The sequence below is a fragment of the Lactuca virosa genome, chromosome 1, assembly GCF_052849685.1.
Source record: "Lactuca virosa cultivar CGN04683 chromosome 1, Lactuca_virosa_CGN04683_v6, whole genome shotgun sequence".
Lineage (NCBI taxonomy): Eukaryota > Viridiplantae > Streptophyta > Magnoliopsida > Asterales > Asteraceae > Lactuca > Lactuca virosa.
The window spans coordinates 155,745,138-155,765,335 of NC_136426.1; the positions used below are offsets into that span (position 1 = coordinate 155,745,138).

The 20,198-nt window shown below is 39.6% G+C and overlaps 1 pseudogene; it reads right to left on the reverse strand.

The window, feature by feature from the left end:
• Nucleotides 1-8,779: 8,779 nt before the first annotated feature.
• On the reverse strand, nt 8,780-13,619 carry LOC145122505 (alternative NAD(P)H-ubiquinone oxidoreductase C1, chloroplastic/mitochondrial-like; annotated as a pseudogene).
• Between the last annotated feature and the right edge of the window lie 6,579 nt (nt 13,620-20,198).

Sequence of the window (20,198 nt, forward strand, 5' to 3'; positions counted from 1 at the left end):
AAGATCCCTGTACATCTTTGTCTCCCTAGGATGGATAGAGAACCTGGATTTGTGCGCCTCTGCCCTCAATACCTGGCGCACACCCCCATGATAAGGGACCCACACCCTACGGTGAAGAGTCAACAATCCCCGTCTAGCATAGTCGAAGGAGGAAACTTGACCCACAATTCGCTCGCTCTTCCGATGTTCCTCCTTCATAGCCTCCTGCTGGGCCTCTCGAATCTGCTCCAACAGTGGAGTCACAACTTTCATCCTCATACAGATATCCCTGATCGGCGCTGCCTTGCGGCTAAGCGCATCGGCCACAACATTGGCCTTCCCTGGGTGGTAGAGGATCTCACAATCCTAATCCTTTACCATACCAAGCCACCGACGCTGCCTCATATTCAGATTTGGCTGGTCCATGAGATACCTCAGACTCTTGTGGTCCGTGTAAATGGTACAGCGAACCCCATAGAGGTAATGAAGGCAAATCTTGAGGGCGAAAACAACAGCCCCCAACTCTAATTCAGGTGTCGGATAATTCGCTTCGTGAGGCTTCAACTGCCTCGAAGTGTAAGCAATAACATGCCCCCTCTGCATCAATACCGCGCCCAAACCTGAGATGGATGCGTCGCAGTATACAACAAAATCCTCCATGCCCTCCGGCAGGGCTAAGATTGGCGCCTCGCACAATCTCTGTCTCAATGTCTCAAACGCAGCTTGCTGCTCATGCCCCCAACGAAAGACCATGGCCTTTCTTGTCAGCCTGGTCAGAGGCACGGCTATCTTGGAGAAGTCCTAAATGAATCTCCGATAGTAGCCTGCCAATCCCAGGAAGCTCCGAATCTCAGATGGAGACCTCGGTACCTCCCACCTCATCACGGCCTCAACCTTGGCCGGATCAACCGATATCCCGTCCTGGTTGACAACGTGCCCAAGAAACTGCACCTCGCGCAACCAGAACTCACACTTGGAGAACTTAGCATACAAGCTCTCCCTCCTCAAAGTTCCCAAAACCTCTCGCAAGTGCTCCTCATGTTGCTCTCGCGTCTTGGAATAAACCAAGATGTCATCGATGAAAACTATCACGGACCGATCTAACATCGGTCTGCAAACACGGTTCATGAGATCCATGAATGCGGCAGGAGCATTGGTGTGCCCGAAAGGCATCACCACGAACTGATAGTGGCGATAACGCGTCCGAAACGCAGTCTTCTGCACATCCTCCTCTCTGACCCTCATCTGATGATACCCTGAACGCAAATCAATCTTGGAGAACCAAGATGCTCCCTGTAGCTGGTCAAAGAGGTCATCAATCCTCGGAAGCGGGTAACCATTCTTCACCGTTACCTTATTCAGCTCCCTATAGTCTATACACATCCGATGCGACCCGTCCTTCTTTTTCACGAACAGAATCGGGGCTCCCCAGGGTGAACTGCTCGGTCTAATGAATCCCTTGTCTAACAGCTCCTGCATCTCAGGAGGAGCCAACCGATACGGTGCCTTGGCTATCGGAGCCGCACCAGGGACTAGGTCGATCCTGAACTCTACCTGCAGGTCCGGAGGTATCCCAGGCAACTCCTCGGGGAATACATTCGCGAACTCTCGCACTACTGGCACATCGCCCATTGTCGCCTTACCCGCCTCCCGGGTATCCATAACATAGGCGACAAATCATGCGCAACCCTGCTGAATGTAGCGCCTAGCTCTCGCTGCTAAACATAAAGTTGGTCCTCGCTGTGGCTTCTCGCCCTGAATCACCAGCTCTCCCCCACTTGGGGTCCTGATCCGCACCAACTACTGCACGCAGTCGATCACCGCCCCATTGGGGCTCAACCAATCCATACCAATAATAACTTTGTTCCCCCGCAAGGGTATGGGAACCAGGTCTACCAGTTAACGCTCCTCAAACAGTCGCAAAACACAATCTCGGTAGACCTCTGATGCTCGCACTGACCGGTCGTCTGCAATCTCGACCTCTAGAGGGCAATCCAACATGTCTGAAGACTCAGGAAACTTCTTGCCAAGTGCAAGAGAGACAAACGATCGGGTAGCACCCGAATCAAACAATACCTGAACTGGGATACCATTCACATGGAACGATCCCGTCACCACATTGGGTGCGGCGTGTGCCTTTTCGGCTGTCAACTGAAATGCTCGGCTCCGCACCACCGAAACCTCTGCCTTGGCCTTCCGGCTATCTGTAACCGGCGCTGTCACTAGAGTCGGCGCCAGCGCTGGCGCTGCTGCTGATGCTGCTGTCAATCTAGGGCAGTTGGCCTTCTTATGGCCCCTCTGATTGCAATGGAAGCAAATCAGACCTGACATTTGTATTGTGGGGGCGGGGGCAGTACAATCCCTGCCGAAATGCCCAGTCTTGCCGCACTTATAGCAGCCGGAACCCGACCCAGTGTGGTAAACTCCCTCATGTGACCGACCGCATTTCCCACAGCGGTCCCGGCCCTGCTGGCCCTTCGACCTAGAGTCGAATCCTTTGGGTTTCTTCCCCGAAACCCCTGTAACCTGCTCAGTCCCTACCTTCCTCTTCCTGAGGTGCTCCAAATCTATCTCCCTCTCCCGCGCCCTGGCAATCATGGAGTCCAGGGTTGGACATGTCGAGAAGCTGACATGCTCCCTGATATCGGCTCTCAACATGTCGTGATAGCGGGTCCTCCTCATATCCTCATCTCCTGCGTACTGGGGCACCAATAAAGCCCTCTCCCGGAACTTGGCGGTGATCTCCGCCACAGTCTCCGTAGTCTGTCTCATATCCAAGAACTCCCTAGCCAGCTGCTGAAGCTCCACAGCTGGCGCGAACTCAGCCCTGAATCTGGTCACAAAGTCTGACCAGGTCATAGCCTCGATGGCTGGGGCTCCCAGCGAGTCACCAACTGACTCCCACCAATCTCTAGCTCTATCCCTCAAACATCCCGCGGCAAAGCAGACCTTCGACCCTTCCGGGCAGAAGCTCGTCAACTGCGCAGACTCGAAGTCTGCGATCCATCTCCTGGCAGCAATGGGGTCCTTCACCTCGTGAAAGTCCGGCATACCACTCCCTCGGAAGTCCTTAAAGGACAGTGTGCGCGTACCCGTCTGGCTAGACGCCAGATCACTCCTGAATGCTCGGAGGCGATCCTCCATCAGCTCCACAATCCCCTCATTGATCGACCCGAAAATGACCGGGGTCGACTCAAGGATGCCTCTCGTGATCTCAGACGTGATGAACTCGCGTAGCCCGTCATCAACCTGCTCGGATCCTGCACCCGAGCCTGATCCTGATCCTGATCCTGATCCTGAACCTCCCGCTCCATGTCGCGTGATAGACATACTCGTAACAAACACATAAACGTCGGGATCATACACATATTAGAGAGGCCTCACACACTCTCCAAGTTTCCTGGTTCCATCTCGGCCCTCCCTGACTCGAGTACGGATCCTCTGCTTCCAGTAGTACGGGCCCATACTACCTTCCGCATCTATCCGTACTTTCCTCAAGGATTGCCTCAACTTTGCCAAGTCCCTTAACCAATATCCCTTTCCAACTAATCCCATCCTAGGCTCTCCTAGGGCACTCTCTGACCTACTCTCCGCCATCAGCTGCACTAGGAGTCCCTACCACCCTTCCCTAACTAGCTTGTGGATACTGTTACATATCCGCTCACTAATTAGTTAAAACTAGTCAGGACCCCTATATCACAAAGCAAGCAGCATTCCTGAATTGAGTAACCACATCAAGCATAACCTAACCGGGCTATCCCACTACTGACTAGACTGTCCTAGCATACAACTCATACAACAGGCATTCAAGGCATCCTCATAGATCCTTAGCCCTAGTCTAGCATGCAGTTTTCAGAATCATATATCAGGCATACAAGGCATCCTCCTAGATCCTTAGCCCTAGTCTAGCATGCAGTTTTCAGATTCATATATCACATGACATAACATAACAAGTATAGGTATCTTGGGGAAAACATACTTGCGCTCGGCCGGTTGCACGCATCACACACCTTGTTCTTTCTCAAATTCCTTGACTTAAATTATAGAAAACCGTTTTCTTTGTAAAAAAAATTTCTAATCCCTCGGTTTGAGTCCAGACAACCCCCCCCCCCCCCCCCGAGGGTGTGTCTGAATCCCTCAAACCAGGGCTCTCATACAATAACATATCATAAACATACTACTATGCATGCGTGGGTTCTGTCCACCCCTTTGGTATCTTTTAACCGGTAACCGTCTTCGGTATCTTTCAACCGGTAACTAGGGACTAGTGCGCCCTACTACTACTAGCACATATTTCAGCATGATCATATCAACCAGATAATTATCACAAATATAATCATCTCAACCATAATCATCTACTGGTGGGCCGACATTGGTGCTGCAGACCCACCCCTACTAGAAGGTAACTCACTTCGTAAGGCTGACTACTGAAATGCTGATCGGGAAATGTCTGACTGCTGCTCCGGTAACTCCCGAGCTGAAATTCCCATAAAGACACTTAGTCAAACACTGCTAACCAATCTTTGGGTAAAGTGACTAATTTACCCCTGGTCAAGGTCAAAGCCTTGGTCAAAGTCAACTTCCAGTTGACCTGACTCGCCGAGTTGGGCCGCCAACTCGTCGAGTCCCTTTCCTTTCATCTGGCCCCCTCCCGACTCTACTCGTCGAGTTTAGCAAAGACTCGACAAGTTCCCTTCTATAATATCATCGAATGAACCTTCATCTGACACGCCGAGTTGTATGAACAACTCGTCGAGTTCTCCTTCATCCTATGAACATGTCCAGTCCGCGACTCGCCGATTTGTATGAACAACTCGTCGAGTTCATCTTCAAAAGTTGGGAGATTGCCTTGGACTCGTCTAGTCTATTCATACACTCGTCGAGTCCTATGATTCCCAGATCCATGGTTAAGTCTAATATGTTGAGTCACTCCCCTGGACCCCTATAAGACCCTTCTAACACTCAACTGGGTCCCTTTGAACCTCAACAGCCTGGGGACTCAAGCCCTGGACTCGCCGAGTTCCAAGAACGACTCGCCGAGTCGATGTTGTCCAAGTCTTATTTCTCGATTTCTGATGTACAAAACTTATCCAAAAGATAGATCTGGGCTTCTAAGATCGATCTAGCACGTAAAGTTACGAACTTTACGTGCATGCATGGGAGTATAAGCTTAATGGACCCAAAAATGAGGTCTAAAGGTGCATGTGGCTCTTTATGGCTACAAAGTTGGCCACTTTACTCCATGTAGTCCCCTAAGGACCCTGGATCTGGAGTTTTAACCCCCAACCATGCTTGTACTCATGATTGGTCACCAAAAGTGGTTCCTAAAAGCCCTAATTCAGTCCAAAAAGGGATCTAGAACATGAATGAACAAGGTATAAGCTTTATACCTCTAAGGCAATGTAGATGCTGCACAAACTCGAAATCTTTTGGTTTCCTCTTGGCTCCTCAAGCTTTTCTTTCTTCCTTGTGATCACAAACCACCAAAATCACCAAAAATGGCCTTAGATCTCACAAAACAATTAGGGTTTCAGTATGAGGTGTTCTGGGAGCATAAAGGGACGATGGAGGCTGCATTAAGACGTTTAAATAGGGTGCAATCCCTCAGATTTAGGGTTTTGTCCAAACAGCGCCTACTCGCCAAGTCAGTCTCCGACTCGTCGAGTAGGTCACTTAAACTTCCCGCGGATCCCGTCTCTACTAGACGAGTTGGGCCATCAACTCGTCAAGTCCAAGAGAAAATACATCCAATTCTTAAATAAAATACATACCAGAAACCTGGTGTTACATGAGATCTTGTCCTCCTTGAAGTTTCTTGGATGAGAGGACCCAAACCAGAATCACTCTAATGGTATCATGCCTAACGAATCCAAAGAGTGGAATAAAAAATAACTAGGAAAAGTGTCAATTTCACAAACCCTAAAAGGGCTTGAAATCGTCCTTATACAAAGAGAGGAATAAGGGTGGCAAAAAATCAAGCCAAAGAGCAAGGAAGTATATGATCCCTAAGGCCATATTTATAGCCTTGGATCCCTTCCTAGGTTTTGTTCTTCATCCCATGTGGGACAAGGAGCCAAAAATGAAATTCACTCCTCCTCCCATATAAGATGATAAAGAGTTTTTGTACAACCCTAGATCCTTTAAGGGTTATGGAATATTCCTTATCAACCAACTATGATCAACCAACTATTGATTAATCAATATCCAACTCTTTAATTAATTAATTCCCAAAATATATATCTAATTAGTTCCTAATTAATTATTAATGAAAGTATTGTGTGAAATTTCAATATGTACGCATTATTGTGTTGAAAGTATGAACATGGTCAATTTTACTATTCACATCCACGAGGGTTTTTAATATATGTGTATAATGATAATAATTAATAAACCAATTTCTGCTTTATTTATTCTACTTAATTTGGGTCTTGAGGGCAACCCAAATGAACCTTGTTATTATTAGAAATATTACCAATAATTAATGACCTTGGACACTCTTCCTAACACTTTCAAGACGATGTTAGCATACTGATACCGCAAAGAAGCAAAGGTTGTTCTGATATCGTGATATCGTGAGGGAAGTTAAGGCTTATTCCCAACTGTCCATAGAACCGCAAATCACCGAACTCCAAGTTTGCGGAGACACTCGGTAGACTAGCACTCAGCAGACCCCAAGTTTGCGGATCAACTGTCTACGCTGTGCAAACCCACTTTCGAACAAGTTTTTCCACTGGATTCCAAGTCTAAAGGGTTGTTTGTTTGCCTCTTAATTGAAAAATTAAGAGGCAAGCTCTTAAAAATTTAGATTAAGACTGTTTGTTAGCATCTTATTTTTTACCTCTTAATTTTCTAAATGCCTCTTAAACTTTCAAATGTAGACCCATGTATGAATTAAAAAAATTATGTGTCTTTCCCTTTGTGCCCTAAAATTCCAGTGCTCCTTTTCTTCAATCCGTGATCAGCACGCACTTCTCCCTCCACCAAGGATTTTGCTGCCGACAACCCCTCCAGCGATGCCACCTCACTTCGTCAAAATAGTCAGTTTTCTGGTTCCGAGTTACTTCCTTTTTTCCTAAATTTTGATAATAAGATTCAGAGATTTTTTTCCTGAAATGTTTTGCTTCTACTTTCGATTGTTAATTTCCGATCCTTTATGTTTTCCGGTTGATTAAATTAGTAGTTCTTATGGAAAAAATGTAATTGACACTTGAAATATGTTTTTTCGGATATAGAGAGCTTAACAATTTATGTTGATTTCAATTCCTAGAGCATCTGGTATGATTTGTAGTTGAGTTTATGTTTATTTTTAAGGGATTTCAGATTAATTTGATGATGTTTTAAGCTGTTCAATATAACTCGTTAGTAACAAACACATACTAATACACATCTTATTTGAAGAAGTTTAAACAATATTGATTATATTTTTATAAGAGATATTATTGAGTAGTTCGAGCCATGGTTCATCTGTTACAATAGTCCAAGAAAAAGGATGTAGGGACAAAAGATGTATCTCTATCAATGGAGTTGACTGAATTTTGTATAGCATTTTCCATAGAATATTTGATGTTTTTTCTGAAGCTGTCAAAGTTCGTTGATGCTTTTGTGTCGATAGTTATTGTATTTTCTTTTTAATTTGATGTTGGCAGTTATGGTATGATTGTAACATTAAAAATCAAAATTTGATTTGGCAGTGGTAGATAGTGTTTTGGGTATTCATTCATTTAGTGGTGATTATAATGGCACGAGTAATGATATTGATAGTGATTCTTGTTTTGGTTAGGCTTCTTTTTGTAAGATTATTTGGTTTCATTATTTTACAAACATAAACATTGAATTCAAGAAAAAATAACATATAAGGGTAAAATGGTCCTTTTTATAATTCAACACAGTAATTTAAAAGTTACCAACCAAACATCATGTTAAACATTGAGATCTTAAAAATTCAGACCTCTTGAAAATTCATATCATACGAAACAACCCCTAAGTAAGTTGGCAAGCAAATCAATAGTTTGCACTATGTAGACCTACTTCCGATCATGTTTTTCCACTAAACTCCAACTCTGAAAATCTGTAGAGATTTTGGGGCTTTGCTCTTTGGGCTCTGCCCCCTTGGACCTCGCCAGCAAACACACCCCTTGATCCCCACATTTCGTCATGTCCAAGATCGAACTCGTCTTATGTACAAGTATGCACTCCACTTAACTTATATTAAATCATAGTTTAAATACTCATTGACACTCGTATTTATTCCAATTGCATCTAATGTTAGATGACACTAAAATTAACAAGTATATTAAACAATGTTCACTCTTTTAGAAATCCACTTGATTTCATTTCAACTTATTTCCTCAAGCTAAAGAGTTAATAAAAAAAACCCAAGTTTGTTTATGTCATAAAAAACAAAAATGTTTCATTCGTCTTAAATGTTTACGAATCATTACCCAATAGTGCAATCATATCAAGCACAATGTCATTTTTTTAATTTTGGAAAAATATTTCTTGAACGTTCTATATTTCATGGAGGACTTATGCTAGAGCATTTCTAACATCCGTGTCTATTAACATAACAATTTTTTGTCATTAACAAATGCTCCAATCTATGTCCAATGCACACTAAACATAATACAAGGCCATGATGTTCTGTCCTTTCATGTCATGTGTATATTATACGCATGTGTGTATACATATTTCAATTGCAATATATTGCATGATATAAATTTAATTTGAAAACAACTATTCATAAAAAAATGCAATAAAGTCTTCTTATTTTCTCATGGACTAAAAGCACAAATGAAATGTATATATAAAATAAGTTAATATAAATATATTTACAGAAAAGATCAAGAGTTTTAAGAACCCGAAAGGACTTTGGTGATATTACTTTGCACAGTTGCAATGGAGTCAACATCAGATTTTGCCAACCAACTGATTCCAACTTTAACATGATGTTCATCGGTAGGTAACCTGATCAAATAGGCTAGTTTCCTAGCTGCAAATTTTATCATAAATCAACATGTGAGGTTTAAGGGCAAAATGGTAATATCACAAAAAGTAAACACTGATTAATTACCGGTATGACCAATTGGACCCTTCAATGTTATACCCTCGATGAAACTTGGTGTACTTGTTGCATTGTTTCTCCCTAAGACCACCATCTCACCCAAATTCTGAAATCTGTACACAATACAAGTAAATGGATTGATTGACATTGAGTGAATAGTTGTCTTTATTTTAAAGGGTATTTTATATATAAACCAAACATTTTTTTCAAATTATGATATTGGAATTTTATTGGGAAAAGGAAGTAGAATTTAAATTTTGGTATGGAACCTAAATGGCAAAAGAGGACGATTGTTGATAGCAGCCCAAATGTTCCAACCAGCAAAATCTGCCTGCTTAAATGCAACCTGAAAACACATGACATGGCATATTAAATTATCAGTAAAACAACACATGCTGCAGTGGTCAATGCCAGACTCTCAATCCCGGTCCCAGTCTCAATCACCTTTTCGGATTGGGAAAAAAATGCAGTTTTTATCCTGTTACACATCTTTCCATGTCCATATCCCTGTCCCACCTTTTTGGATAGGACAAAAAATTGCATTTTTTATCATGTTGACATCTATCCATGTCTCACTTTTTTGGATGGGACAAAAATGTAGTTTTTATTCGGTTGATATCTGTCCTCTCCCACTTTTTGATTAAGAAAGAAAATTACATTTTCTACCCATGTCCCACTTTTTGAGATGGGACAAAAAATTGCAGTTATTATCCCGATGACATTTGTCCGTGTCCTACTTTTTTGGATGGTGCAAAAATTGCAATTTCTGTCCATGTCCCACCTTTTTCGATGGGACAAAAAATGCGGTTTATATCCTATTACACATCTTTCCATATCCATGTCCCATCTTTTTGGATGGGACAAAAAATGCAGTTTATATCCTATTACACATCTTTCCATGTCCATGTCCCACCTTTTTGGATAAGACAAAAGGTTGCAATTTTTATCCATGTCCCACCTTTTGGGATGATATAAAAAATGCAGTTTTTATCCTGTTCACATCTGTCCTTGTCCCACCTTTTTGGATGGGACAAACGTTTACAGTCTTTATCCTGTTGACATCTTTCCATGTCCCACATTTTAAGATAGGACAAAAAATGCAGTTATTATCATATTTGACAACTTTCCATGTAGCTGTCCCACCTTTTTGGATAGGACAAATAATTGCAATTCTTATCCATATCCAACTTTTTGAGATTGGATAAAAGATGTAATTATTATCTTGTTGACATCTGTCCATGTCCCACCTTTTTGGATGGGACAAAAAATGCAATTTTTGTCCTATTGGCATCTGCCCGTACCCCCCTTTTTGGTTGGGACAAAAAATTGCAACATTTGTCCTACTAACATTATTCTTAGTCACATTCACAATCCCACCTTACTAAATGGAAAAAAATATTGCCAATTTGTTTATCCCATTGACTTCGGTCTCCACAATCACAATCAGGGCCTTATAAAGTACCTGTGCAGTAGATGGAAGCACTTTTCCCTTTGAGTCTCTCAAAGCAGAAGAATCACCAACAAAAAAAATACGCGGATGCCCATTCACTTCAAGGGTTTCATCTGTTTTTGCTTGTCCTCTACCCGTAACAGGAAGCTCAAAAGGCCATCCATTTGGTTCCAATTGAGGAAGTAAAGGTTTATTCCCAACACTCGATAGAACCAAATCAGCTTCTAAAACTTGACTTTTTGCACCCTTTTCATTAGCTTGCACCTCAACCATTACTTTTTCAGAATCATTAACTTTTTCTACAGCTTCTGACTTTTCAATAGAGCTTCCGAAATCACAAGATTTTCCTATACACCGGACAAAATAACCAAGTAGAAGTTCAGCTTTCCACGTGTTGAGAACCCGAGAAGGGTAAAATGGTCATTTAATCTCTCGTTTATTGTTCATACAAAAATTACTCGAGATAGACATAACTTTTTGGTTTTTTCCTCATGAAGTGTTGTCTCGAGAAAGTCATAACTTTTTGTTTTATTTTTCTCATGAAGTGTTGTCTGGATAAATGACGTTTAAAAGATATTTGAAAAATAAAGGCACAAATGTGAAAATAGAAGATAAAACAAATAAACTAGAGTAAATTTGTAAAAAGTTTGGACTTAATGGGGAAAATCTCTTTTTGTTTCCCTAACAAATAGGAATAAAAAAAAAACAGGATATCATAATAAACAAATCAATGAACGTATATTGCTATTACTTGCATTAAACCGTATAACTTATGCCAATTTGACAAAAAAAAAATTAGCTCTATACACAAATTAATAAGAATTTTGGAATAACAAATAGGCAAAGTTTGTAGTCAATTTCAAAATTTCCACATAGTTTTTTTGTCAAATTGTCGAATTTTGTATAGAACATTTGTCTATTAGTACTTAAAGATCATGAAAAAAGTCACAAGGGTAATGTATTTAGTAGCCAATTTGAGTTGATTATGAAGATAGAGTCTCTTACTTTCAAAGCAGCTTCCTTATTTCCAGAAGGATCATTTAGTAAAATTGATGAGTCAACAATGATTTCTTGCACAACTCCTTTACCCACTAGTCTTTCTGATACTTTTGCCGCCAATTCAACAACAGAGTAACCAAGTCCAACCACCACCACACGTATCGTATTTTTCTTACCGAAATTCTCACGCTGTAATTTTGTTAATTTCTCATTTACTTTCTGCATCAAGATATGAGAGTAGGATATTATAAATATAACAGACATATCAATGAAATTACATTGCTATTTCTTCCATTTAAATCATTTGTTAGAAGTTAGGACATATTCTATGTTTGGGCTATTAGCTGAAAAGCTACATGATAGCTAAAAAGCTAGTTGATATATGAAAAGTTAATTGATAGCTAAAAAGCTAGCTAATATATGAAAACTTAATTGATAGCTGAAAAGCTAACTCTTATATGAAAAGCTAGCTGATAGCTCAAAAACTAGTTGTTATAAGAAAAGCTAGTTGATAGCTGAAAAGCTAGTTGGTATATAAAAAACTAGCTGATAGTGAAAAGCTACTTGTTATATAAAAAGTAGTTGAGAGCTGAAAAGCTAGTTGTTATATAAAAAGTAGTTGAGAGCTGAAAAGCTAGCAGTTATATGAAATGCTAGCAGATAGCTGAAAAGCTAGCTGTTATATAAAAAATAGTTGATAGCTAAAAAACTAGTTGTTATATGAAAAGCTAGTTGATAGCTGAAAAGCTAACCGTCAAAAAATGACGTTTGGTAAAACTAGTTGATAAGGTACGTGACAAATATAAAATGTCATAAAAAGTTATTTAAAAGAATAAGTTTTCTATTATTAACTAAGGGGTATGTTTGCAAATTTTTAAAAAAGCTCATGAAAAGCTAGTCTAAGAATATTTTTAAAAAACTAACTTATACGCTACTTTTTGGCTTGCCAAACACAACCTTAATGGGGAAAGCCTCGTTTCCTTTACTTTATCCACTAAGTTGTTTGATTTGTATTAAGTCCAAAGCAAACACTCATATCATATATATCTTATACAATTAAGTCTTATATCTGTTAAGTCCATTAAGTAAAAAAGAAACAGAATCTAATTTGATGTGTTGAAAAGCTTACACAAGCATCATTTAGGGTCGAAAATGGAAATGCAAACATAACAGCACCTGGTATGACATCAAGTTTAGGTTCAGCTCCTAAAGAAAGTACCAACCTGGCTGCCCAAATACAAAACATAGAATTAGTATGAGGATGAGGATGAGAAGGGCATTTTCATAATTTACATAGACAAGGGATCGAGAGTTAACTAATGTCGTATTGACATCAGTTTCAGTCTCAATCTGAGTCTGAGTCTAAGGCAAGTCAAACACAGTACAAACTGGTCTGTCATACTCACATTCTAATTACTGAATGTGGGTCCCAAAATTAACTTATTGGGAACTAAAGAAAATTGCTAAATAGAAATATACAAAATTCATACCAATCATATTCAATAACAAGACCACTTTCAAGTTGAATTGTTCCTCCACTACTAGATACAATAGTAGGTCCATTCATTCCTTTATGATCACATGGACTCAGGATTTTCACCCTGTCTTTTTAAAATTGAACACCAGTATTCACAAGAAAATCTGAAAACCTTGGAGCAGAAGTATCAATAGGAGTAGACATCTATAAAGAAAAAGAATAGTTTTAGTTAGATAGCAATTATCCTTAATATTTTAACCCATAATAAATGATTAAGGCAAAGATCCAAAATAATAATTCACAACTAAGAAGAGGGAGGTCGTAATCTTATTGCAAATTTATGAAGCTATGTTAAAGCAATTCATCAATTTCAAACTATGACATTCCAAGATCTTTTGAGATTAATTGAATCTATCAATGGCATGTTTAATATCCGATTATGCTCTACTATTTGTGACTGGGATACCAATGATCACAAGCTAAATGTGAATAACCATATAAATATGCTTGGCAATCTCGATGTTAATTATCATCTCATTTTAATGTACCGGTTAACCACACGTGCTCCATTAATTAACAATAATTTATGAATTAAAGCAAAATCCAATTTTAACAATCTGATCGTCCACCACGTCATGGTAAACAATTACCATGTCGTGGTCGAACGAAAAATAACACGAATTCGCAGACCACCACGTCGTGGTGCCAAAACAGAATGACAATTATGTTTATATTCCTTGTTCAAGTTCAAACTATGTACATTCAATTCTTAGACAATCATACGCTTTGATACCACTAATGGATTTTACATGTATTAATGCGGATAAATCCTTAACACTTAAGGGTATATCAAACCTAAAGATCTAATTCATAACACTATTGATGTAACATTCTATTAAACAACAAGAATACTCTAACCCTAGGTAATTTTGAAAATTGTAGAAGAATCAAAATACCTTTTTATTGCTATTGTAAGCAATCAAGAATCCTTTCTTCAATAACTTGGAAGCTAGAAACACAAATGTCTTGTCTCTGATAGTTCACACCCAACACTAGCAACAAGAAACTTTTAAGAGAGGATAGGAGATGTGAAAATTTCAGTCTAGGTGCTCTAGAAGATAGTGGCCGAAAATTAGATTCCAAGGTCCCCTTTATATTGTTGTTAGAAGAATCTCATATAAGCCTTACTTGATTAAAGTATCAATATCTTTAATCAGGTAATTATCTGATTCTTTAATTATCTTTAATAGATATTCTAGATCCTTCAAGAAGCATTAGAAATTGTCACTCCCTAGGATCATTCTAGAATCCATCTCTTGTTCAACTATTGAACATATACAACTTAGGTCCTTGGGCTTTTAATTAATCCAATTAATTCTAATTAATTTCTTATTAATTCTTCATTAAATATTACTATTTCTAATTAATATATTATTTTCATAACATATTAATAAATTCATTTATTGCTATTTATTAATCATATAATAAATTAATAAATTTGTCTCTTTCTCTCTCTCTCTCTAAAAGCCATCATATTCAATTACTAGGTTTGAGGGCAACCCAAAAGGACTTTGCTAATAATTCAATATTATACTAATTCAGTTATTGACATAAACACCTAATCCAACAGTAACAAGTAATAAATCGGTTCTACGTTTGGATTTGACTTTATTATAAACTGAAATTTCATATCTTTATGCTTTCGAGCTTGTGAGAAGTATTGGATATTGTTGGGAATTTTACACAGATCTTAATACAAGTTTTTTGAATTTAATTAAGAGATTTTTTAATACGTCAGTAAAAAGTTAGGGTTAATTTAAGAGCTTGTTTGATAAACTACTTAGGTAAAAAAGAATGTACTAGAGCTTATTAGTTGTTCTCAGTACTGGCTTAGATAGAACACATTCTGAATAATCAGATATGGGTTGATTGCATGCTCATAGATAGAACACATTCTGAATAATCAGATATGGGTTGATTGCATGCTCAGGAAAGTCGCAATAGAACTAAATTCGTTTTTATTACCGATTTCATTTAGTTTATTTCACTGCTATTTTTAGTTTAGTTAATAATCAAAACCCCCCATTTTATATATTCTATTTATGACTAGTATGTTCCTTATGCAAAGAGGCATTAACCATAAGCTGTATCACTGAGGATTCGACCATGTTTCCCTGTGCTATCCTTTAGTGCATTCGAGTACTTAAATTTTATTTGCTTAAATTATACGCGACAAGGGTTTCACAATCACAACATAAAATAAACAACTATGGGTTATCAGCAACCCTGGAGACTATCAGCAGTCTCAATGGGCTAACAGCACACTGTGTGTTATCAGCAACCATGGGGACTATCAGTAGTCCTAGTGGGCTAATAGCACGCCCTAGAGTTATCGGCAACTCGGTAACACATAGAACAACAATCAATAAATAAGATCCAATTGGTCAGCATACACACACTATGACACAGGTAATATAGTGAGAAGACTCACCTCGCAAGTAATCGCTAGACACATAAACAACAGTATAGAAGTATTGAAACATCCCAAAAATACAGATCAAAAATTTCGTTTTAAAATCATTAAATAAACCATAAATCATCCATCATGATAAAGAAAATCAAGCATCATGTATCTCAAAACATTATGTCGAACACAGTATCAAATCATATGAGAAAATATCAACGTCTAAACAATCCCAGGCTGAAACTGTGGTGTGTGCCATGCGATCATCCCAGTCCTTCCCCTTGCTAGTGGAAGTACCTGAAACCAAAACGGAAAATTGTAAGCACGAAGCTTGGTGAGTCTCCCCAAACTACCACATACCATACACATAACATATACATAAATTTGGGACTCTGCCCAGCTACATCAGGACGAACCCGGCATCGGGCCCCGCCCGGCATCAGACTGTGTCCGGCATCGGGCTTGCCCCGACATTCATACAACATATCATATATCATAACACATAACTTATGCATATATACATTCATCGGGCTTGCCCCGGCATCAGACCGAAGCCCGGAACACATAACAAATAACATATAAACTAAAATACATCGGGCTCGACCTGGCATCGGACCGAAGCCCGGAACACATAACACATAACATGCAAGAATTAAAAATTCATTAAACATACATAAATGCTTCTCGGGACCGCCCCGACATCGGATCGTAGTCCGGAACTACTAACATCTAAACGGGCCGGCATTGTGGCCGTAGACCCATTCCTACAGGATAAAACTCACCTCGTAAGGCTGACTACTGAAACTCGAGTGAAGAATCTCTGACTACTGCTTCGGCGACTCCCCGACTATCAACTACATAATACACTTCATCAGAAATCTGATAATCCTTCTCAGGGTAAAATGACCATTTTACCCTTGGTCAAAGTCAACATCCAGGTCAAAGTGAAAGTCAAGGTCAACTCCCAGTCAACCCCAACTCGTCGAGTTATCTCCCAACTCGGCGAGTTCATGTACTACTCAGACTCGTGGTCAACCGAGTCAACTCGTCGAGTCCCTTCCCAGACTCGTCGAGTTCTTCCTGTCATATAATCGGTACATAATGACTTTAACTTGTCGAGTCCCTCCTTAGACTCGTCGAGTTCTTCAGCTTCCGAGTCCTAATCTTGCCCAACTCACTGAGTCATCTCCTAGACTCAATGGTTTCACTCAAAACCAGAAAAGGGTTAGGGGTTCGCAACCCGACTTGCCGAGTCCAAGAACAACTCGTCGAGTCCTCCATATGACAATTCCATTCAGTCGATTCTAATCCATTCCAATTCTTCCAACTCCTAGATATGGACTCCTTAGACTAGCATTACACGTAAAGTTGCTAACTTTACGTGCATGCATGGTGCTATGAAGCTAAAACACCCATTACAAGCTAAAATGGAGGTCTAAGTCATGGAATAGGGCCATCGCTGAATAATGGTGGCAAATTTGAGCTTCTAAAGCTCAACAGTGCCCAGATCCGAAGTCCTTTCATCCCAAAGAGTTCAAATCTCGGAATAACCTTGGAAATGGCCCAAAAGTGACAATATACAAGCTCAAATGAAGATCTACGTGAATAGAAGCCAAGGTATAAGCTTTATACCTTTATCAATACAGAAATGAGTCCTTATCTCTGGATCTTCAACCTTCCTTCTGCAACTCCAAGTCTTTACTTCCTTCTTGTAACTTTAAATCACAAAAATGGCAAGGAAATAGCTCAAAATCACTCAAGGTTGATTAGGGTTTGGAGATTAGGGTTTGGAGGTGATGGAGGTTGGGGTGGAGGCCAGATATGATGCTTTAATAGAGTGCAAGCCCTAAAGATTAGGGTTTCATCCAGATTGTCCTACTCGTCGAGTCAGGACTTCGACTTGTCGAGTAGTTCACTAAAACCCTGCGCATACACTGCCTTCTACTCGACGAGTTAGGGCCACCAACTCGTTGAGTAGCCCTTCCAAAATGAATAAAATAATTAAGTTTAAATGCATACCAGGAACCAGGCATTACAAGTATCCTCTTAGTCTACACTCTAAAACCTTTAAGTTGACCAAAAGTCAACAATGGTGAAAAAGTCAACGGTCAAAGTCAACGTTCAAGGTCAACGACCAACATCAATGGTCAAAGTTAACCCCAGCTAAGCCCCACATTGTGTCCACCCATTGGCTATGTCATGGCAACCTCACGACAAAACAATCATAAAGACTGGTCGATGCCACATCATGGTGACCAACCTACCACATCGTGGAAACTGTTTAGGACAGCTTAATGCATTAAGCTCTTAATCCTTCAAGTTATTCATTCATATTTTCCAGAAGACCTTCTTACACCCAATGCATCATAAAAATTGTTGCTTTATAGAAATGCATTTCCAATGCATGCATTGAGCTCAAGCTATGTCAAAATGGTGAAAATAAGACCAAAACCTCATGCATGGGATCAAAACTTTACCAAACTTCAGATCTAGAACATATAACTACAAAGGGACCACAATGATCCATAAAGTTGCCAACTTTATGGAATCTATCCACTCAAACTCTCCCAATCATGGATAAAAGTGCGTAAAAGCCTAGATCTACAAGCATAGTACATAAATATTTGAACTTGAGGACTTACAAGAGTCCAGAATGTGCACAAGAAAATGATAAGGAGGTTTGCTTGTTGGATCTAAGCACCAAGGACACCTTATTCTTATTTTTCAAGACACCAAAAACACCACTAAAATCTCACAAATGTTAACAATGGAGGCTAGGGTTGCTTTAGGTCCAAAGGGAGGTGATGGCGGCTGAGGGTATGCAAACCATAGTTATCGCATCGCTTAAATAAAGCTCAAAACCTATAAAATTAGGATTTTGCACTCTAACGGCCACCACATCGTGGCCAGGCTCTTGCCACGTCATGGTGTGCATAAATGATGTGTGTTTCCTCCCACTATCACGACGTCATGGTGCATCCTTCACCACATCATGGTCACCACAAAATCTACAATTTAAGTCTTTAATTGCCATAAAATTGTGACAAACCGAACCTTTTTTCGTTAAATAAATTTCGAATTTTATTTGTTCCGTAAAATACTCATGGTTTGGAAAGTCATTTAAGTTATATAATTGAATTTTATATATAAGTAGGAACCAAAATCGCACAAGAACCTGAGATACTTCGAAAATCAGTGAAAACCGGCCTGACTAGTGTTCACGGCCATGAACCCGATCACGGTCGTAAACCTGTTCACGGCTGGTGGACCCTCACCGACCATGAAACCCCCCTATAAATATGTACTCCTACCCCTCATTCACACTTTTCTGGCCGCGAACCCCCTCTCTCTCTCTCTCTCTTTCTCTCTCTAAAAATCGTCAACCGAAAACATCGGATTTCACTTCATCTAGCACTCTATCCGCCTTGGAACTCGTTTTGGAGCATCAAAACATCCATTTTTCATCAAATCGAGCTTTGCTGTTCTTGAGTTCACGGCCGTGAACCCTTCAAATCTTCATATTCACCAAGATCAAGCTGTGAACCCTTCAAACTTTCAAAGGTCGTAAACCCTTCGAGGGCAGTAAACTGTTCACGGCCGAGAACAGTTCACGGCTGGGAACAGTTCACGGCCACAAACCTTCTCAAGTCGTGAAATTGGCTGAAAACCCGCTTATCTGATTCAATCGAGTCCCGGTAACATTCCTAAACCAAAATCAAGTGCTTTTTACCAACACTATAATTAATGGTTTCGCTAAGAGAATGCATATATGTATTTAACTGTTATTAGGATCTCGTTAAGTGTCACGTACATAAACCCGAGGGTCTTCATTTCCAGTTTCTTTGTCCGACACTTTCACGCAACTAACAGTGAGTTCATACCCCTATGCTTTTACTGTTTTTAATATTTTCAGGGGGGAGTACAAGCCAAACACAAATGATTTTTTGTGAATTTATACAAAAGGACTCCAACACGATTAAAACTGATGCAATTGATACATCCATACGTTTTTCACATTTTATAAAATATTTAGATATTTTATCCCTTTTGTATTATGCTGAGCATAAGGGACGTTTTCAACTTACTGCCAAATTGCATAGTTTTCAGATCAAATCATGAACCAAATACATAATATTCATGCAAACTATAATAGGTATAGTTTGGGGTTTTCGATATATAGTTTTACAAATTCAGAGCTTATACATTGTTAAACATATAAACTATGACAGACTTAGTTTATGATATTCTCGGGTAGGAAGAATACTTTATTAAATAATTATTTGAGTCTAATTATTACCCTATAAAGTATAAAAACGGATTTAAATACAATAGATCAATATAGAACTACACGTAAGCTAGTTAATACAGGATTGTGAGAAAACCCTTCCAAATGTACCTTTCGGGGTACAGATTAAATCCTATATTTTAGTGTAACCAGAGTCTCCTGGAGGGAGAGCGTGAGATTTGTGAATAGATATATTCGGGACTGACAATCCCACACCTAAACTGCTAGCTACAGTTAGGCAGGCATGCCTGGGGTGACAAATATCATACCGTCTGACGCCTGAAGAACGTCGTAGAGGTCATCAGTCATATCAAACATGGTTATACGACTCACAATAGTATAAACTAACCTTTTGTTTACGGGATTTCATTCAGCATTAGTTTTATTTTAATTAATAGAACTAATATACATTATACTGGAGGATTCCAGGGGATAAAATACATGGTTTTGGTTTAATTAATAAAACTAATATACATACTGGTG